Source organism: Octopus bimaculoides, chromosome 1 (genome assembly GCF_046866305.1).
Source record: "Octopus bimaculoides isolate indiv1 chromosome 1, ASM4686630v1, whole genome shotgun sequence".
Classification (NCBI taxonomy): Eukaryota; Metazoa; Mollusca; class Cephalopoda; order Octopoda; family Octopodidae; genus Octopus; species Octopus bimaculoides.
Genome location: NC_142928.1, coordinates 46,661,603 through 46,671,602, shown reverse-complemented (window position 1 = coordinate 46,671,602; position 10,000 = coordinate 46,661,603). Strand labels below are relative to the sequence as shown.

At 33.9% G+C, this 10,000-nt stretch overlaps 1 protein-coding gene across 3 annotated transcripts in view; it reads right to left on the bottom strand.

Annotated features, from left to right (window-relative positions):
* LOC106884018 (uncharacterized) overlaps nucleotides 1-10,000 on the bottom strand; it is a 1,573,201-nt gene that overhangs the window by 666,421 nt on the left and 896,780 nt on the right. For all 3 annotated transcript variants that reach the window (XM_089350855.1, XM_089350881.1, XM_089350853.1), the window contains exon 7: nucleotides 3,178-3,218. The gene's annotated coding sequence lies outside the window, so the exon portion shown is untranslated. The remainder of the gene's footprint in view (nucleotides 1-3,177; nucleotides 3,219-10,000) is intronic.

Here is a 10,000-nt window from a genome sequence, read left to right as displayed (position 1 = left end):
ATCTATCTATCTATCTATCTATCTATCTATCTATCTATCTACACACACGAATACATACAAATTTATATTATTTAAATGTTACGAATATTTGTCTTCATCTTGATTGTTGTTAATACATTTCGGCTGATGGACTCTCCAGCCTTCATCAGGTGTTGTGGGTGAATTCCGAACGTGGGTTCTCATTCCTAAGGTATTTTTCCGATGTTGTTGTTGCTGTTGTTTTTGTTGTTGTTGTTGTTGTTGTTGTTGTTGTTGTTGTTGTTATTAATATTATTATGATGATGATTATTATTATTATTATTGTTCAGTAGTTTTATTTTTATAATGTGCTTTCACTTCACTACCGAGCGCAGCTCTGTGCGCCTTGGGTATGTGCTGTGGTTTGTTGTGGTGCTCTTATGTTTACTGTATTGAAAGTGTTTTGCGTAGAATGTGTGCAGTACCCAGTAGTACAATTTTCTGTTTTTATTATTATTATTATTATTATTATTATTATTATTATTATTATTATTGAGTGAGTGAGCAGTGCATGCCATCAGAGTGACACTGGGGTAAAATATACGAAGCCCATTATACCCATCATGACTACCCGTCTGATAAGGGTACATCAGGCACATACATAACAGCCATATGTGCGCGACATAGTGATCTCATATGAAGATAAACAGCTCATAACCTTGCAGGTGGGGCCCAATTACAATTTTCTTCAGGTCGAGTAACCCATGTCGCTCAAAAGGTCCCTGAATAAGGTTTGTTTAAGGATGTTGAGCAAAACATCCATGTTTCCAAAGGTGAATTATTCAGAACCCAAAGAATTCCTCTCAACACATAACTATGATGCTCCCCCACTACTACTGCTCATGATCAGAGATGCACATATCGTCAACAGCTAAGGGTCATGATCAACTGGTTAAGGTCAAGCAACTGACAAGCAAATCTGTGGTATTAAGCAGAATATTTGCTGTAGCCAATCTTTTATACCAAGACAAAACAATGTACATGATAACACTTCCAATCAATTAAGGTCAGAAGCCATGAGAGCCATTGCCTGGTACTGCATCCTATTATTATTATCTATTATTATTATTATTAAAATTATTATTATTATTATTATTATTATTATTATTATTATTATTATTATTATTGTTGTTGTTGTTGTTGTTGTTGTTGTTGTTGTTGTTGTTGTTATTCCTATAACTGAAACACAAAAAAATCTCTAAGAAGTACTGCTGTCACCATTTCTAAAACTAAACATTGAAAATTGGATTGGCATCATCTCTAAAAATAGCCAAACAACTACTACTGCTGTCCACAGGAATGTATATAAAGGTCAAAAGATAGCCAGTCAAACACAGTTAAAGCATTCCTGTCACAACATGGGACCTTGAAGACTCCTAAAATGCAAGAAAATATACTAGTCCTTTAATATTTAATATTCATCTATTCAAAAAGACAATCAATACTTCATTTCATTTTACTAAATATACTATATATTTCATATTCTGTATCCAACATTAATATTATAAGAATATAAATAAAACATAAAAACAGAGTTGGAATTATTTTTAATAATATATTCCTCTATACACTATCGTACAAACCCCTTTATATATATATATATATAGATAGATAGATATATATTCTTTTTCTTTTAGTTGTTTCTGTTATCTTACTTCGGACATGCTCGTGTACAGCTTCAGTCGACCAAATTGACCCGAGGACTTATTGTTTGTAAGCATAGTACATATACTATCAGCTAATTTGCCGAACCGCTAATTACGCGGACATAAATACCCGAGAATCGGTCGGGAAGCGATGTTGGGGGGACAAACACACAACATATACACATACATACATTCAAACATACATGCAAATAAACGTATAAACCCACATACACACATGAAGTCATATGAATTGAATTACTGTATGCGTGAGTGTATGACTATGGCAGCAAATCGATATGTGTAAATTATCCTCCAATACTTTTTGACATGTCCAAAGTAAAACATTCAAAATATTATTGAATGCGTTTCCTTCTGTTCGAAAAAAAAAACCTCTGATATTTATAAATATAAGTTAATTGTAAGTACATTTCTTACATTCCATATTTCCTTAATCTCTATCAGTGGAATTATCCCTTAGGGTTTCTTGATAATTTTATACTGATATTCAGCCAACGATTCGTGCATTGTATATTTGTTTTGCAATGTTTTGCTTGTACTAAACTCACATTTGTAAATTCATTCTTCGTAATAAGGAAATATATTTTTCGAGATTTCGTTAATGAAATCATGCCCAAAGTAACTCAAATTTCTTAATTTTATATTTTCAAACAATTTAAGAGGAATTGAAGGGAAAATCGGCTCACAGTCTCAAACGTTTTTTTCTGCGGATTAATATAGAGTGGAGATTTTGATAAGGAAATCCTCTGGAGAGAAATATTTTTTCTTAAACTGAAGAACATAATTTCGTGTAATGAATACATAGAAAATAATATGCTTTTATAAATTTCCGGTCTGATGTTAAACTACATTTGATACAAAATGTATTCTTGCATTCATACGAGTACTTAAAATATGTTCTATATTTGGACCAAATATACTGGATGGTTCCTGTGCCTTTGTATTTTGAAACAGTGCTATTTCTGCTTGAAAGGCCTTATTATTTTCTCGCTCACTTCACATAGCTAAAATATATTATTCTTAATCTCATATCTCTAATAACCACATTATTAACTCGTTAGTTGTGTTTCATTCACTGTCGTAGAATTTTAAACGCTACGTGCTGGAATTAGATTCAGGGATTAATTTTGAAAGAAAGACATATTCATGCAAATTTGACACATGAAAACACTGATAACAGTCCAGTGAATTTTTTAAAGCAAATTTGCCACACTAACTCACACTGAAGATCTTCTCAGCAGCAGCAGTTATTTGTTTTTTATAGATTTTGGCTGCCAAATTCATGTGCATGATAATAATAATTTCATGCTTTGTATCATAGAATTAAATATATTTGAAATATTTTTCCAGAATGAAATACATACGAATAAATTTCACTACATTTTCATGAGACATATATGTTATCTAAAAGTCACTGGCAGGAAAATGAATGTACTGGAATACAAATATACTCCTTGAATAAATTGTAGTATATAAATAACGAGAAACTAGGTACCTTTGCTTGAGTCAGCAATTTTCTCAGATTGTTTGACGGATCTGAAAGAATGAAATGAATTTGATTAAGATTTTTTATCAGATACACAAGATATATATATTTTATGCAATAACAATTGTAAACACAGTTGTTAAGACGAAGATCAAATGAGAGTTCTAAATAATTTAGAAGGATTTACTGCTATAATATAATATAAAGAAAGGCACAAGCAGTGTTTTAAGTCTATCCTGTCCTAGGTTCAGGGTGTTTTTAAACTTCTGGTGCAATCTTACCAGTTGATTAAATGTGGGGAAATCTTACCAGTTGATTAAATCCGGACAATATAATTATGCAGACTGCTGTCCTAACATTGAACACTATAACTTGCCTCCATCTATTTAGCAATTTTTTTTAGAATTACTGAACGCTGAATGTGAATCGTTTAACAAGAGTGCACAGAAACATTAGATATATGTGTTTAGTTGTAAATTATTTTGTTTCACTTATCTCTATATCAGGCACATACCTACAATACTACCCAATATAAGACGGTCTATTTTAATATTTTTCCTGCAGTCTGAATATTTTTAAAAAACATTAAATTTCATAGCATTTAGAATTTACTGTAAAATTACAGACACAAACACACAGACACACAAACACGCACACATATGTTATGCATGTATGTCTATATTATATATATTTATTTATATACAATTGTAAATATGCATACACACACATATACGCGCACACCGACCACAGAAGAAAACAATCTCATAGAAAGCGGGTATGAAGAATTAAACTTCACAAGGATATACATGAAAAAATACGAAAATAGTACGAAAAGACACATACCAATACCAGAAATATTCTAGGGAATATTCAAAATCTCCCTAGGGTTATTATTTGAAATTTAGACACATCTCATGTTTTGTTTGAAAAGCGAACGTAGTATCGGCAATGTAGTGTTTTGCTTTTGTCACTTGAAAGAGTAAATGCTATTCGTAGAGTTTATAGTAAATGGTCATATTCAATATATAAAATGAATATCGTAAATATTGTGAAACATCATGACAAGTAAATGTCCTATATAATATGCCACTCAGATCAATAAACGTTTGAGAAAGAATAAAAGTTTACGGCAATATAATAGAAACTAAGGAATAGACAAGAAAGAAGTTGAGCATCTGCATATTGATGAGTGTATAAGAATATTTGGATGAAGATATAGTTGCACGCATCCACACATATGCATGCTCACACATACACACAAACATACACATACAAACAAATACACACGCACACATTACATGTAAGAAGGCGAAGAATAAAGTTAACTGATCTTCATAATTTGTTTGAATTGTTTTTGGCACCGCCATGGAAACTCAATATGTGCTGTGAATATGTATTCACGCATTCTGTCACACACGTTCCCGGAATATTTACAGAGACATGCATTTCATGCAAACATAAACGTACTCATTCAGTCTCACAATAATACGCTGAAACACCTATGCCTACACACGAGGAGGATGGAATGTGTAAAGGAATGACCTCGTATATTGCGACATCGAAAAATAATTATCATACAAAATATAACGGCCATGAGTTTATAAATGGATCTACCGGTGTGTAAAATATATTCATATACATGTGCATAAATAATCACAATTCAGTGTTATGTACACACATTTATACATACATATATACATATGAATATGACCATATATATATATATATATGCATATTCAAATATACGCAGAAGTATATATATATATATATAAATATATATATATATATATATATATATATATATATATATATATATATATATATATATATATATATATATATATATATATACATATATATATATATACATACATATATATATATATATATATATATATATATATATATATATATATATATATATATATATATATATATATATGGTCATATTCATATGTATATATACATGCATATTCAAATATACGCAGAAGTATATATATATATATATATATATATGTATATAATGAAAAATATTTCAATACAAATGTATCAATTTCCAGCAAAAAGTAGCCCTAAAGGGTATATATATATAAATTCATAAGAATGGTACAACAAGGTACCGATATTTGCTGGAGAATAGCAATCGATATAAAAACGACGCTATTGTATAGCTTCACTGCGTATATACTGGCAAACATGCGTGTGTGCAACAAAACATGAAAAACTTGTCTTACCTTAGGAAGAACATCCGAAAATGAACAACCCAGATTAAGGATAATGCAATACCTAGGTTTCAGACTTTTCAAATACGTTTCACAACGTAAATCTGATTAGTCTTCATCAGTTGCATTTACCTAGACAACATTTCAAATGTTGCTACATCAATGCCAAGTATACTCGCCCGAACGCCAAGCCGTTAACGGAACTGAGAACAGTGAAGAAGTCAATAATGAAAAATATTTCAATACAAATGTATCAATTTCCAGCAAAAAGTAGCCCTAAAGGGTATATATATATAAATTCATAAGAATGGTACAACAAGGTACCGATATTTGCTGGAGAATAGCAATCGATATAAAAACGACGCTATTGTATAGCTTCACTGCGTATATACTGGCAAAAATGCGTGTGTGCAACAAAACATGAAAAACTTGTCTTACCTTAGGAAGAACATCCGAAAATGAACAACCCAGATTAAGGATAATGCAATACCTAGGTTTCAGACTTTTCAAATACGTTTCACAACGTAAATCTGATTAGTCTTCATCAGTTGCATTTACCTAGACAACATTTCAAATGTTGCTACATCAATGCCAAGTATACTCGCCCGAACGCCAAGCCGTTAACGGAACTGAGAACAGTGAAGAAGTCAATAATGAAAAATATTTCAATACAAATGTATCAATTTCCAGCAAAAAGTAGCCCTAAAGGGTATATATATATAAATTCATAAGAATGGTACAACAAGGTACCGATATTTGCTGGAGAATAGCAATCGATATAAAAACGACGCTATTGTATAGCTTCACTGCGTATATACTGGCAAAAATGCGTGAGTGCAACAAAACATGAAAAACTTGTCTTACCTTAGGAAGAACATCCGAAAATTCAGCAAATATCGGTACCTTGTTGTACCATTCTTATGAATTTATATATATATACCCTTTAGGGCTACTTTTTGCTGGAAATTGATACATTTGTATTGAAATATTTTTCATTATTGACTTCTTCACTGTTCTCAGTTCCGTTAACGGCTTGGCGTTCGGGCGAGTATACTTGGCATTGATGTAGCAACATTTGAAATGTTGTCTAGGTAAATGCAACTGATGAAGACTAATCAGATTTACGTTGTGAAACGTATTTGAAAAGTCTGAAACCTAGGTATTGCATTATCCTTAATCTGGGTTGTTCATTTTCGGATGTTCTTCCTAAGGTAAGACAAGTTTTTCATGTTTTGTTGCACATACGCATTTTTGCCAGTATATACGCAGTGAAGCTATACAATAGCGTCGTTTTTATATCGATTGCTATTCTCCAGCAAATATCGGTACCTTGTTGTACCATTCTTATGAATTTATATATATATATATATATATATATATATATATATATATATATAGAGAGAGAGAGAGAGAGAGAGAGAGAGAGACCGAGAGAGAGAGAGAGAGAGAGAGAGAGATAGAGAGAGAGAGAGAGAGAGAAGAAAATGATTTGCTGAATGAGACCCAGCATGGTTTCCGTCCAGGTAGAGGCTGCTTCACGCAGCTCCTGCAGTATTATGACTGGGTCCTGAAGCAGCTACTTGACCATTCAAATGTTGATGTGATATGTCTTGACTTTGCAAAAGCCTTTGACAAAGTTGATCATGGCTTGATATGTCTCAAGCTGCGAAACCTTGGCATAACTGGTAAATTAGGAGAATGGCTGCATGACTTCCTGAATGGTAGAAGTCAGACAGTTGCAGCCAATGGAGAACTATCTAGGGAAAGACAAATATTGAGCGGTGTTCCGCAAGGAACTGTCCTGGGGCCACTACTGTTCATAGTGGCCATTCTGGACATGCCCACGGTCACTAGGAGAGCCACTGTCACTAGCTACGCTGATGACACACAACTATCTCAGGCAAGAAAGAATCCTGATGATATCGTAAGCCTACAGAATGACATAAATGCAATATACGAGTGGGCAGAGCAAAATAATATGCAGTTCAATGCGGAAAATGTTCAAGTACTGCGCTACAAGGCCACAAATGCCTCCCAACTGGCATACACAGGACCTGGAGGTACTGCAATCCCAGAACCACAAGTCGTGAGAGACCTGGGCATCAACATGTGTAGTGATGCATCATTTCACATGCACATTGTCAAGTTGACAGCAAAGTGCAGACAACTGGCGGGGTGGATACTGAGGACATTCCGTACAAGGGATCAAAAAGTCATGTTGACTTTATGGAAGAGATTTGTCCTGAGCCGCCTAGACTATTGCTCCCAGTTGTGGTCACCACACAGTGTCAAACGAATAGCAGAACTCGAGGCAATTCAGAGGCACTATACAAAAAAGATCGCCACAGTCCAGCAGTGAACTACAGGGAGCGACTGCAGGCACTAGGTCTCTACTCCCTGGAACGCAGGCGGGAGAGATCTGTAATAATATACATATGGAAAATACCGGAAGGACTGGTGCCGAACTTTGGCATCAAGTACTACAGGAATGCCCGCACGGGTCGCCAATGCATGGTGCCAAAGGTGCCGTCCACTGCATCTCACATAAGAACAAGATACTGCAGCAGCCTCGGTTTCAGAGGACCTCAGCTCTTTAATGCCCTGCCAAAACATTTGAGAGACCTGCAAGACAAGGATGTGGAGGTCTTCAAGACAAAACTCGACGCTTTCCTCTCCACGATACCAGACGAACCAATGGCTCGAAATGAGACACAGTTTAGGGCAGCGATGTCAAATTCTCTTATACACCAGATGTGCCATCAAAACTCTTGATTGGACTATATCAGGTGCAGGAGAAGAGCCATGCAAGGAACGTGAAGAGAGCAAAGCATAAAGACAGAAGATCACGGTGGTGCTCCAGCATAACCACAGCCACTAGGCTGAAACCCATAAATACATATATATATATATATATATATATATATATATATATATATATATACATAACATTTTTAAAAAATGCACACATTTTACATAGTTTAATATAATATTAAATGTATTTTATATTAGAATTGTCGAGTTTATAAATGAATGATTTAACGAGTAGGTAATTCGTTATGGTCATTATTGTGAACAGGGGAGATAATTATTCACCTTTCGGTGGAGGAGGGAATATATATATATATATATATATATATATATATATATATATATATATATATATATATATATATTCACACACACACACACACAAATTCAAAAACTAGAGTAGTGGGGAGAAATATGTACGATGATGATATATATAATCGTGAATTAAAATATTATAGAGATCAAAGTTGGTTATGCGTGCCTATGTAGACTTGTTCTGTATTTTTCGATGAATAAATTTTCTTTATTTAAACGTTCTTGCATAGGAATTGTATCATTGCATTGGTTGAAGGAGAAAACTATGAAATTTGGTTTGATGTTACCACCACACACATCTCTCTATGTGTTCACTTAAAGGAATATATCTATATTGCGGGAACCGGATCTGCTCTTTGTGTAAAGTTATTCTTCGTCTCAATGACTTATTCATCTGTCCTATATAGGGATGTCTACACCCCGAACAGGTTATTACAGCGATTAAGTTCTTTGAGACACAAGTGAAGTTGATTTTAATTATGAATCTCGCTTCTTATTTGAAAAGAAATCCGAGCCTACACTTAGGTTGGGGTATGTTCCACTGTTTGGGCGTCCACATTTTTTAACCGTTGGTTTCGTGGTAAAATTGATAGCCATATTTTGAAGTGACACTTTATAAATGGTGAATTCAAAATAACCGATTACCAGGTTCGCAAGACCAAGGGCTGCTTTCTTTTCCATCACTATTCTGCATTTTTGACGATAGCAGATATCATCAAATACAAAATTAATGTTCTGAAGTATAAATTTTAAAGATTCAATAATAAGAACCTGATTTATGCGTTGCGGAACTACTTCGGGTTATTATTTACATTCTTTACATTCAACGGATATTTGTCTTCATCTAGTATTTTGTTAACACAACGTTAATCGACCTCAATATATATTCATTGGATCTCTAGTACTTATTCTATCGGTCACTTTTGCCGAACTGCTAAGATATGGGGACGTAAACACCAGCATCGGTTGTCAAGCTTTGTTGGGGGGGACAAACACAGGCACACAAACATATACACAAACATACATATATATATATATTATGTGTGTGTGTGTGTGTGTGTGTGTGTATACATATATATATATATATATATATATATATAAATATATATATATGACGGGCTTCTTTCAGTTTCCGTCTACCAAATCCACTCACAAGGCTTTGGTCGGCCCGAGGCTATAGTAGAAAACACTTGCCCAAGTTACCACGCAATAGGAATGAACCCGGAACGATGTGGTTGGTAAGCAAGCTACTTACCACACAGCCACTCCTGTGCGTATAGTATTAATAAAATAGATGAAAAATGTAATAGTTGCTCTTGGGTACAACACATGTTTCGACCCGTTCTGCGTCTTTTCGTGTACATCAATAAAATGTCTCACTAGAGATTTCCTGAGTCAGCTTCCGTAACGCTATAAGTCCATCAAATTCGCGAATTAGCAAAAACAGGAAAATTATTTAAATGCAAAAAATCCCATTATGAACGTGA